The sequence below is a fragment of the Rattus norvegicus genome, chromosome 6, assembly GCF_021556685.1.
Source record: "Rattus norvegicus strain SHRSP/BbbUtx chromosome 6, alternate assembly SHRSP_T2T, whole genome shotgun sequence".
Classification (NCBI taxonomy): Eukaryota; Metazoa; Chordata; class Mammalia; order Rodentia; family Muridae; genus Rattus; species Rattus norvegicus.
In genome coordinates this window covers 24,022,185-24,034,675 of record NC_141539.1, presented here as the reverse complement: position 1 = coordinate 24,034,675, position 12,491 = coordinate 24,022,185, and positions in this window count along the sequence as shown.

The following is a 12,491-nucleotide window of genomic DNA, read 5'->3' as shown; positions in this document are numbered from 1 at the left end:
TGTCTGTCTGTCTGTCTGTCTGTCTCTCTCATTTCTTGTTGCTTATAAATCAGGATGTAAAGCTCTCAGAAACTGGTCATTGTCCTTCAAACCATGATGAGAATGGACTAATGGACCAATCATCTAAAACTGTTTTGGAGTCTCTTCACAACAAGAGAATAATAGCTAAGCCAAAAGACAATTAAAAACAACAATCACAATAAATAAACAAATAATGTGTACACCAGACTCTTGCATTGGTAAGATTCAAACTTTAATGACAATGGCCTCCTTAGGGAAACACCAGGTGGCTGGGACTTTAACACCCTGTCCAAAGAATTTACGATAACACCCTGTTCCAGGAAATAAGCTAACTACAAAGAAGAGTGAAGGGCCCTTAGCAGTCCCCCATCCCAGTGCCAAAGATACCTCTCCATGAAAGAGTGTAAAGGTCATTGTGCTGTCATCAAGGACCAACTCATGTTGTTACCAAAGGCTGTCCTCCACAAGAGTTTAAAAAGTATGTGCTTTTGGTACTGTGGGTCACCTCTGGCTGGATTACAGGGTCACCCCAGTGCACTGGATCATTAAACCTCATGCTTGATTGCATTGTTCTCCATCTCTGTGTTTTCATGAGTGGGACGTCCCGGACGTAGGGCTGATCGAATCCTACACCACTCATCCATTCTCATGAACTTGGTTTTTGGATACTGCATAAGTCACTTCCATGTAATAAGTTGGATCATTTCTTTCAGGCAACACACAACTTAATACTAAGTGTCTCCAAGAGAAAACCAAGAGCAAACCCAAATGAACTCTTTCAAATATGCAATAAACTCTTTTAAAAGTATGACCACACTTCTAGAGAGACTTTCTAACAGCAAGATAGAGCTGGAACCATGTAGCCTGATGGAGAACTCAAATTGCAAGAGAGCAAAATAAATACATAGATAAATAAGTAAATCTTAAAATAGACAAAAGAAACAATATAAAATGTTTTTAGAATAACAAATATAAATCTTCAGTACTTATTTTTGAAACTGTGGAGAGCCTTTTGGTGCTGCTTGCTTCTAGACACTTGGTGGGAATTTTGTCAGTACAAAAGTAAGCTCAAGGCTGGAATCTGACTTTGGGCCAGGACTCAGGAAATAGGCCCAGATTAAGAACATTTACATTTGATTTAATGCAAAGCTCAGAACAGTCTCAGTGGAGGCATGTGTAGCAGTCCTTTTGTCTTGGTTATCCTTACTAGCACCAAGAAAGGTGTTTACAGGATTTTGTTTATTAACTTGCTTGTTCCTTGACCCAGAACAGATCATATTATTTTGCTTGTACTTAAAAGCAAACTGTTATAAAAGCAGACTGGACAAAAATAAACCTGCTTCAACCTCAGAACTGGTTGCAATCATGTTAAAATGTTGTCTAATTGTCCTTTTTCTTTTTAATCCTCACTCCTGCCCTGGAGAACATGTTGACTGACCAAGCTGGCTTGGTCAATTGTCCATTAATCATCAAGGAAAAAAGTCAAAATAACTTTGAGATTCCATCTTCTATCTGTCAGAATAGCTTACATCAAGAAATAATTGGTGATTTCTACATATTTTTCTCTATTTTCTTTTTAAGTTTCTTTCATCCTTTAAAAAATATTTTATTATTTATTTGTATGTAAATATGTCTATGTCTATATATGTGCATGTGTCTGAGGCTGGAGGTATCCCCTAAAGCTGGAGTTACAAGCATTTTTGACTTGCTTGAATTGGGTACTGGGAACTGAAATTAGGTCTTCTGGAAGAACAATACATGTCCTTTATTCTATGATCCATCATTGAAAATAATAAATTACCACATCAGTACTATGTTCCTTCGATCCTGGATATTTTGCCTCAAATTGGAGTATATTTTGTATATTTTATATATTTCATATTGTACCAGGAAATCATTACCTAACAGTACATATAAATTCACCTCAGTCTTTAGTATGAGGCCTAGAAAGAAAGACAGAAGGAACAGGGAGGAGTGCTATAAAATGTCTTTGGGACATGAAATGGCTTTCAGAAGCATGAACTTACATGCCTATGGTTACCTCTACAAGACCAGAATGACATGAACTCAGTTTAAAAATTCCCAATTGAGGAAAAGCTATCAAAGTCCTAACTATAACTGACAAATCATTATTAATTGATGACACGTATGGGAAGATAGTGAGTCACTTTTCTTTGGTGCTGTGACCAATGATAATCTGCCTAAGTCTCCACAGACGGTACTCCACACATGAAAATACTGTCATTAATTAGACTCAGTGAGATACAATTTGTAATGAAAAACTTTAGTAAGTGACTTAGAAATGAGCATTAAGTTTAAAAGGTGATGAGATCTGAGAGTGTTGCATGAGGGAATGCAGGGATCCTATAATAAATATATAATATACACATATATGGAATATTTGAAGAATACACACAAATTTGAAAATAAGTACTGATAATGTTCATAGACATAATTAATATTATTTGAATTTTTAAATTAATTATAGCAAAGGGTGAAAGTCAGATTACAAATTAAAGACTCAGAATTATGTAGTTGATTTTGACAAAAAGTTTTATAGTCCTAATACTCTGCCAATTACCTTGCATCTTATAAATCTAATTATATCATATTCACTGAAGACATTTATTTTTTCCCAAGAAATAGTTTCACTATGTAGCTTCAATCATAAAAGTGGCAGACATTTTCAAAATTTACATTTTACTAATGGTAACTATGATACTTTAAAGTATGAGTTCATTATTTATGTTATTGTTATATACCTGAAAATTCTAGCTAAAGTTTTAGAAGATTTCTTACTGCTATGCCCACGCAAATAATTCTGGTGATGTTCTTAATATATATTTTCTTCCCAACACACTCATTTGCTCTGAATGAGCAAACATTTAGGTATTTCAATGAAGCTTTCCTCTCTGAATGCTTCTAGCAAAAATTTTCCTGTTTACATTAGATGTTTCCACATTTAGTACCATCACGGTATTTCTAATAATGAGGCTTTATCTAAGACAAACATCTATAAGATAATTTCAACTGATAAGTCAAAAATAAAATTACATGATTTTAATCATATACAAAGGGGAAAACTATAGTTTTAAGAGAATCTGGAAAAGTCCCCCATGTAAATATACTGACAGAGCCCTATTTGTAAGATGACAAGCATTACAGAATTTTGTTATAATTTTCTTGTCATAAGAACCAGTTATCTTTCAACATCTCCAAATCACTACAGACAATTCCATTCCTCTTATTGATCACATATAATATAATCATCATACCAGAATTTAAAAAAATAAAACCTTTCCATTGTTGTTACTGTTGTTGCTTTGTTCTCATAATGTTGGGAGTAACATGGATCTCTTCTGTCTGCAACCAGTGCTAAGGTCAATGTAATGAGCTGTTCCTCAAATAATTTTGGTTTTCAAACTTGCCCACAGAAATTAATTGAAAACATTATGATCCTCTACCTGCCATTGATGTTTTGTTAGTTGTTTGATGTTATTTTGCTGATTTGAAGTTTTGATGATCAAACACATGGCCCAAAGGAGAGACCACAGTTACTGACATACATTTCCTTGCTCTTTAGTTCTCACCTGTCTCCTACTCCTAAGAACAAATTTCTGTGTGTGTGTGTGTGTGTGTGTGTGTGTGCACGCGCACACACACACATGTGCACGCACGTGCGCCCAGCCTTGAATGGCAGAGTCAATCTTCATCTTTCCAGCCCTCTGATGTATTGTACAGATCATGTTCAAGCCTTCCAAACTCTTCAAAACTTTTATGGAGAATTTTTAAAAATGTGGTACATCTAGACAATGAAATGCTATTCAGCTACTAAAAACAGACTTCATGAAATTTGCAGGCAAATGGGTAGAACTAGAGACTATCAAACAGAGTCAAGTAACACAGACCCAGAAAAGACATGGATGGTATGTACTCACTTATAAGTAAACTTAGCCATAAAGTTCAGAATAATGATGTTACAATCTATAGTTTCAAAGAAATTAAGTAATAAGGAGGGTCCAAAGGAGGGTGCCTGAATATCACTGAGAGGGAGAAACAATATAGTCAGAGGAGGATAGAGAAAGGGAACTGGTTAAGGGAGAGGGTGAGGAGGGGAACAAGGATGGGGTTCAGATGGGAGAAGGTAGTAAGCTGGAGAAGGCTGGGAGTGAAAATGGAAATCAGTACAGAAATCTGTGGAACTAGCTGGAGACCTAGGATAGGAGAGGCTCCTGGGAGTTTATGGGGATGATCAAATATATGACTATTATTGGGGGTGGGGGATGGATATAGAGACTGAAATGGCCACCTCCTGTAGGCAGAACTTCCAGTAGAGAAAGGGACATTCACACACCTATAAAACCTTCAAATAAAATTTTGTCCTTGTCTTGCCTGCAAGAAGTACAGGGACAAAGATGGAGCAGAGACTGAGGAAATGGCCAGCCAAAGACTGCCCCAACTTAGACACATCCCCTGACATTACTAATGACACTCTATTATGGTTTCAATCAGGAATATAACATAGCTGCACATTGAGAAGCTCTGTCTAACAGTGCATGGAAATAGATGTAGAGACCCACAGCCAAACATCAGGTGGAGCTCAGACGGTATCATGGAAAAGTTGGGGATAGAGTGAGTGAGAACTCCACAAGGAAAGATACGCCCACAAGAAGAATTTTGGAGTCAACTACACTGGGGCCTTGAGGCTCACAGAAAGTAAACACAACCAAAGAACATGCAGGGTACTACCTAGACCCTCTACACATTCGGAGTAGATGTGCTGCTTGGTCTTCATGTGGATCCCCTAAAAATTGGAGCAGAGGCTGTCTCTGACTCTGTTGCCTGCCATTGGATCCTTTCCTCTAACTGGACTGTCTGGTTGGGAGAGGGTGTGCATATTCTTGCTGGGACTAGATGTCCCAGGGAAGGGTGGTATCCAAGGAGGCCTTCCATTCTCTAAAAAGGCAGGCGGGTAACAGGGCCGGAGATTTATAAGAGTGTAACTGGGAGGAGAGGAGGGAGAGGGGCTGTGATCAGGATATAAAGTGAATAAATAAACAAATCGTTGAAAAATCTTCTATGGAAATTATTTTCATTCATTTACTTTGAAGAAAAGTACTTTTAAGTAATAATTTAGAGAAAAGTAACTTGTGTTAGCTATCTTGTAAATTTAAAAATCCACAATTCTGTGAAACAAGCATATATATGTCTTTGATATGTTTTCTTCAGATAACAGTATTTAGAGTTAGTATCAAAAGAAAACATTGCTCTTGCTCTTCCCTTCTTGCTTCCACTATATTCCCATTCCCTTCCCCTGCTCCATTCCTTTCATCTGTGTCTCTCCACATGCTCATGACCAGCCTCTATTTTTCTCCTCTCTCTCTCTCTCTCTCTCTCTCTCTCTCTCTCTCTCTCTCTCTCTCTCTCTCTCTCTCTGTGTCTCTATTATACTCTCCCCTCCCCTCCCCATGCCATGAATAAACTCTATACTATATTAAAATAAATAAATAGATAAACAAACATCATTTCATTACGTTTTACTTATTTCAGTTTATTTTTAATTTGGTTTAGTTTCCTGTATTTCAGACACACAATTCTGTGTATCATCATTTGACTCTACTGGACATCAAACATGCTTAAGGCGTCTTAGGAGACAGTACATATTTACAGACTTGGTTTCAATAAATGTGAGTGATGAAATATATCATGTTGTACAAATAAGATTATTTTTAAAATACATTTGCAAATTTCTCTTTTAAAATTTTGGGATTAGAGACCTGAAATCTGGTCAGCAATTAAGATTGTGTACTGTTCTTGCTCACAATGCAATAAATCCAGCTGAGAATTTGATGCAGTCTTCTGGCTTACACACACACATACACACATACAAACACAGTTGACAATAAAATATACAAGAAGAAAATCTACCTTGTTGCTAAAGAAAATGTTTCATTCTGGTGGTAGGAGACAGCAAGTCACAGAATGATTGAAGAGAGATCTGGGTGTAGGAGTTCCTCCATAGGCTAGGAGCACTGAAATCCTGAGCCTTTCCAGACATAAGGACTATCATATGTGCTTGCATTATGGTCAAGTGAAGCAAAGTCTTTCAAGACTACAATGATGAAGCTGAAGTGAATTCTACATTCTAGAATTTTCTGTGTCAGAGGGTTAGAATTAGGTTGTATTTCCCAAGAAAACAAAGAACATTCATCCAGTCAGGGGAAAGTCAAGATCAGCAAGTACCAGAAACAGCAAGTACCAAAACCCACCATACAGCCTTTGTCAGAGGTACAGCTATGCAGTAGGCTAGCACACTTAGACCTGATTCTGAGCATGAGCCACTCATTTTTTTATTCCTTTTATTCTTATAGATAACAAAAGATGATTGAATTTTTTTCAACATCATTTCTCATGTGAGCAACCCCTCTTCTATCCTCTCCTAAGGTATTGCTTGCCAAATACTAATAGGCATTTCAATTTATCATTAATGAATATGTTATAATTCATTTTCATTCTCTCAGAGTGATGGTTCAAATCCCTGCCAATTCAGTGAGGAAAGCTTTCGTGTGTAATTTCTGTTACAATTAAAAACTTCATTTTGTGTCTCAAGAATCTCTCTTCCCTATACAGTAAACTGGTCTTCAATTTTGCCAATGTGTCTGAGTTAATCAAAGCAGGCAAAGAATGAAGCCCATGGAATTAAACTCCCTTATCATATACTTTGTAACAGTTTGTGGGCTTATTTTAGTCCTCTTTTGCAGTACTCTGAACTCTCAAGTATAAAACAAATCACATTTTTTCCAAACATTCCAAAAGTTTTTTAAAATAGTGTAATAATGACTTATTATAAATCTTAATACACAAGAACCACAGAGATCTTAGAAATTTGATTGCTTCCTTTCACTTTCTTATGATTCCTCCTCTCCACCTTCTTCCTTTCCTGCTTAAAGAGAACCACCACTGTCATATCTTCTTAGTTACATGATGAACTATTTTACTATTGGCCCAGAAACAAGGAACAAAGTCTCTTAGTTAGGATCTTATTGCTGTGAACAGATACCATGACTAATGTAAGTTTTACAAAGGACAACATTTAATTGGGGCTGGCTTACAGGTTCAGAAGTATAGTCCGTTATCTTCAAGGCTGGAGCATGGCAACATCGCAGTATCCAGGCAGGCATCTGGTAGGAGGAGCTGAGTTCTATATTTTCGCTTGAAGGAAGCCAGGAACCGTCATGAGCACACCCAGGAAGCTAGGAGGAGGGTCTCTAAGCCTACCTCCATAATGATGCACTTCCTCCAACAAGGTCACACCTTCTGAGAGTGTCACTCCCTGGGCCAAGCATAGGCAAACCATCACACTAAGTAACCATGGACTAAGTGAAGCATTTGACACTGTGAGCCAAAATAAATATTCCCTTATTACTTTCAAGGTATTTTCTCAAGTGTTGTGTCAGATCACCAGAGTTCTAATATAATGGAGAAATTAGAGTTACATAACTGCCACTTTTTCTAATACTTTTACCATACCAAGTCACTAATGAAAGTTAGAACATCACCTTAGTAATCAGCAGTTTATTTGAGAACAATAACATCTCACTTATCACTGAATCAGTCCCTAGAGCAATAGTTCTCAACCTTCCTAATAGTGTGACTCTTTTTTAGTTCCTCATGTTGTGGTCATCCACAACCATAATTCCATTGCTACTTCATAACTGTAATTTTGCCTCTTTTATGAATTGTAATGTAAATATTTTATACACAGGATATATAATGCGTGATCCCTCATGGGGTTTTGACCCACATATTGAGAACCATTGCCCTAGAATAATTTCTTCCAGAGGAATGTGTAATTAATTTTTATAAATGACATTCCTTAAGTAAACATTTATAAATATAAGGCCTCAGAATAGCACATTAAAAAGCACACTTGAAATAGAATATTTGGATATGCAAATATTGTACATTAAATATGGGGTTGGGGATTTAGCTCAGTGGTAGAGCGCTTGCCTAGCAAGCGCAAAAAATGATAAAATTGTAGCTTATTGACATCTGTTTATGAAGCAATGTATTTTAACTTTTAAAGTTTTCTGGTACTTCCTGTATCAGAGAATTCATATTTGAACTGCCAATAAGGAACACCATTAAAACCTTGTTCCTTTAAACAGATTTCTGTATATTTCCTCATCAATAATGGTTGGGGAAGGGGACTATCTGAAAGAAAGATCACCGATATTTAGTACAAAAGACTGTAGAAAAGCTTATTCCCTAATTCACAGTGTTCATGACACTGACAATAAGCCCCTGAAAAAAAGCTGTAGCAGCTATGGGTAGAATTCAACAAAAAGAAAAGCTTGGTTGCTGTGGATAAAAATGGAACAGGTTCTGGGATTAAAGTAAATGTAACATCTTGCATTACCCCACGTAATCTTTTACTTACTAGAAATGTTATCTTTGTTGTAGGTTCTGATAGTAAGTTTGATGCTTCTTACTTTGTGCTTTGTACGATTGTGTCTCTCTGTGTGCTGGATGATGGTCAATGCAATGGTAGTATATCATCCAGGTTTTCTTATGATTCCTGTAAATTTATCTGAAACCTGGTTATCTGAAAAAGGCTTACAAATGCTGGAAGAATTAGACCATGCTTGGGCAATGAGCAAACTTATGTGTGGGTCAGTGAAAGGCTCTGGTTCCCAGTTGAGGATGTTTGAAACCCTGGTGACTCTGAGGGCTAGTCACTAGCACCAGTCCTCCATAGGTTTGTGAGCATCCATCAGTCACATAAGGGCAATGCTCCAATTGCCTTCACAGGTAGATGAGGTAGGCTCAAGACAGATCTTCATTATAATGAGACACCTAAAGGCCTGGAGGTTAGCCAGTGAATATCCCTTCCCAAATACTCCTCCCTGCAAAAGGTATTTAATCTCAGACCCACTCTGAGAAGTGGGGTATGGTTTTATTCATCTGCCTTCCACAATGACAATAAACGTCTTAAAACCATGGACTGTCTCTTTTATTGGGATCCTCCATGGGGAGCCACAAGAAAACTTTTTGCCTACAGAGCCACTGTCTTATCTCTGGAAGAAAGCTTCCTTGTGTTCCCAACGTCATCCTCCACTAGGCCCAAGCTCTCCACCACAGTCCAGCCAAGGACTACTCTCAGTGGGACCAGCTAGAGCATCCCGCCTCCTTTTCCCCCTCAGTCCCCGGGATAGATCTAGCCCCGTAGACCCCATTCCATTGTTAGGTCCTTGGGATAGATCCAGCCCTGTAGACACCCTTTCCATTCTTAGCCATTCTGCAGCATCCCCGGGGTGCCTGGATGATCAAGAGTACTACAAGGGGAGAGCAAAGAACTGTGAAAGGAGTCAGTGTGGCTCTGCTCCCAAACCCCGTGGGAGAGAGACCTCACTGCCTGGTCAGGTGGGCACTCCTGAGGCAGCAGAGCGGAAGAGACCACCAACACTGCCCACCCCTGCTCACATCCCTGGCCCAAGAGGAAACTGTATACGGCCTCTGGGTCCCCGTAGAGGAGGGCTCAGGAGCAGCAGATCCACTGCGTCTGAGACACCACCAGAACGGGAAGGGACCGACCGGATACACAGTTCTCTGCACACAAATCCAGTGGGAGGGAGAGCTAAACCTTCAGAGAGGCAGACACGCCTGGGAAACCAGAAGAGACTGCACTCTGAACACATCTCTGACGCCAGAGGAAAACACCAAACGCCATCTCGAACCCTGGTGCACAAAAGCTCCAGGAAAGGGCAGAGCAGATCTCCCTGGTTGCTGTTGCCGCGGAGAGCTCGTAGGCAGCACCCTATGAGCAAACTTGAGCCTCGGAACCACAGGTAAGACCAACTTTTCTGCTGCAAGTGACCTGCCTGGTGAACTCAAGACTCAGGCCCACAGGAAGAGCTGAAAACCTGTAGATAGGAAAAATTACACACCCGAAAACATAACACTCTGTCCCCATAACTGGCTGAAAGAAAACATGAAAACAGGTCTACAGCACTCCTGACACACAGGCTTATAGGACAGTCTAGCCACTGTCAGAAATAGCAGAGCAAAGTAACACTAGAGATAATCGGATGGCGAGAGGCAAGCACAGGAACCCAAGCAACAGAAACCAAGACTACATGGCATCATCAGAGCCCAATTCTCCCACCAAAGCAAACATGGAATATCCAAACACACCAGAAAAGCAAGATCTAGTTTCAAAATTATATTTGATCATGATGCTGGAGGACTTCAATAAAGACGTGAAGAACTTCCTTAGAGAAACACAGGAAAATATGAATAAACAAGTAGAAGCCCATAGAAAGGAGACACAAAAATCCCTGAAAGAATTCCAGGAAAACACAATCAAACAGTTGAAGGAATTAAAAATGGAAATAGAAGCAATCAAGAAAGAACACATGGAAACAACCCTGGATATAGAAAACCAAAAGAAGAGACAAGGAGCTGTAGATATGAGCTTCACCAACAGAATACAAGAGATGGAAGAGAGAATCTCAGGAGCAGAAGATTCCATAGAAACATTGATTCAACTGTCAAAGATAATGTAAAGCAGAAAAAGCTACTGGTCCAAAACATACAGGAAATCCAGGACTCAATGAGAAGATCAAACCTAAGGATAATAGGTATAGAAGAGAGTGAAGACTCCCAGCTCAAAGGACCAGTAAATATCTTCAACAAAATGATAGAAGAAAACTTTCCTTACCTAAAAAAAGAGATAACCATAGGCATACAAGAAGCCTACAGAACTCCAAATAGATTGGACCAGAAAAGAAACACCTCCCGTCACATAATAGTCAAAACACCAAACGCACAAAATAAAGAAAGAATATTAAAAGCAGTAAGGGAAAAAAGTCAAGTAACATATAAAGGCAGACCTATCAGAATCACACCAGACTTTTCGCCAGAAACTATGAAAGCCAGAAGATCCTGAACAGATGTCATACAGACCCTAAGAGAACACAAATGCCAGCTCAGGTTACTGTATCCTGAAAAACTCTCAATTAACATAGATGGAGAAACCAACATATTCCATGACAAAACCAAATTTACACAATATCTTTCTACAAATCCAGCACTACAAAGGATAATAAATGGTAAAGCCCAACATAAGGAGGCAGGCTATACCCTAGAAGAAGCAAGAAACTAATCGTCTTGGGAACAAAACAAAGAGAAGAAAAGCACACAAACATAACCTCATATCCAAATATGAATATAACAGGAAGCAATAATCACTCTTCCTTAATATCTCTCAATATCAATGGCCTCAACTCCCCAATAAAAAGACATAGATTAACAAACTGGATACGCAACGAGGACCCTATATTCTGCTGCCTACAGGAAACACATCTCAGAGACAAAGACAGATACTACCTCAGAGTAAAAGGCTGGAAAACAACTTTCCAAGCAAATGGTTGGAAGAAGCAAGCTGGAGTAGCCATTCTAATATCAAATAAAATCAATTTTCAACTAAAATTCATCGAAAAAGATAAGAAGGCCACTTCATATTCATCAAAGGAAAAATCCACCAAGATGAACTCGCAATCCTAAATATCTATGCCCCAAATACAAGGGCACCTACATACGTAAAAGAAACCTTACTAAAGCTCAAAACACACATTGCACCTCACACAATAATAGTAGGAGATTTCAACACCCCACTCTCATCAATGGAAACAGAAATTAAACAAAGACGTAAACAGACTAAAGGAAGTCATGAGCCAAATGGACTTAACAGATATTTATAGAACATTCTATCCTAAAGCAAAAGCATATACCTTCTTGTCAGCTCCTCATGGTACTTTCTTCAAAATTGACCATATAATTGGTCAAAAAATGGGCCTGAACAGGTACAGAAAGATAGAAATAATCCCATGCATGCTATCAGACCACCACGGCCTAAAACTGGTCTTCAATAACAATAAGGGAAGAATGTCCACATATACGTGGAAATTGAACAATGCTCTACTCAATGATAAACTGGTCGAGGAAGAAATAAAGAAAGAAATTAAAGACTTTTTAGAATTTAACGAAAATGAACATACCCAAACTTATGGAACACAATGAAAGCTGTGCTAAGAGGAAAACTCATAGTGCTGAGTCCCTGCAGAAAGAGGAAACAGGAAAGACCATATGTCAGCAGCTCGACAGCACACCTAAAAGCTCCAGAACAAAAAGAAGAAAATACACCCAGGAGGAGTAGAAGGCAGGAAATAATCAAACTCAGAGCTGAAATCAACCAAGTAGAAACAAAAAGGACCATAGAAAGAATCAACAGAACCAAAAGTTGGTTCTTTGAGAAAATCAACAAGATAGATAAACCCTTAGCCAGACTAATGAGAGGACACAGAGAGTGTGTCCAAATTAACAAAATCAGAAATGAAAAGGGAGACATAACAACAGATTCAGAGGAAATTCAAAAAATCATCAGATCTTACTATAAAAGCCTATATTCA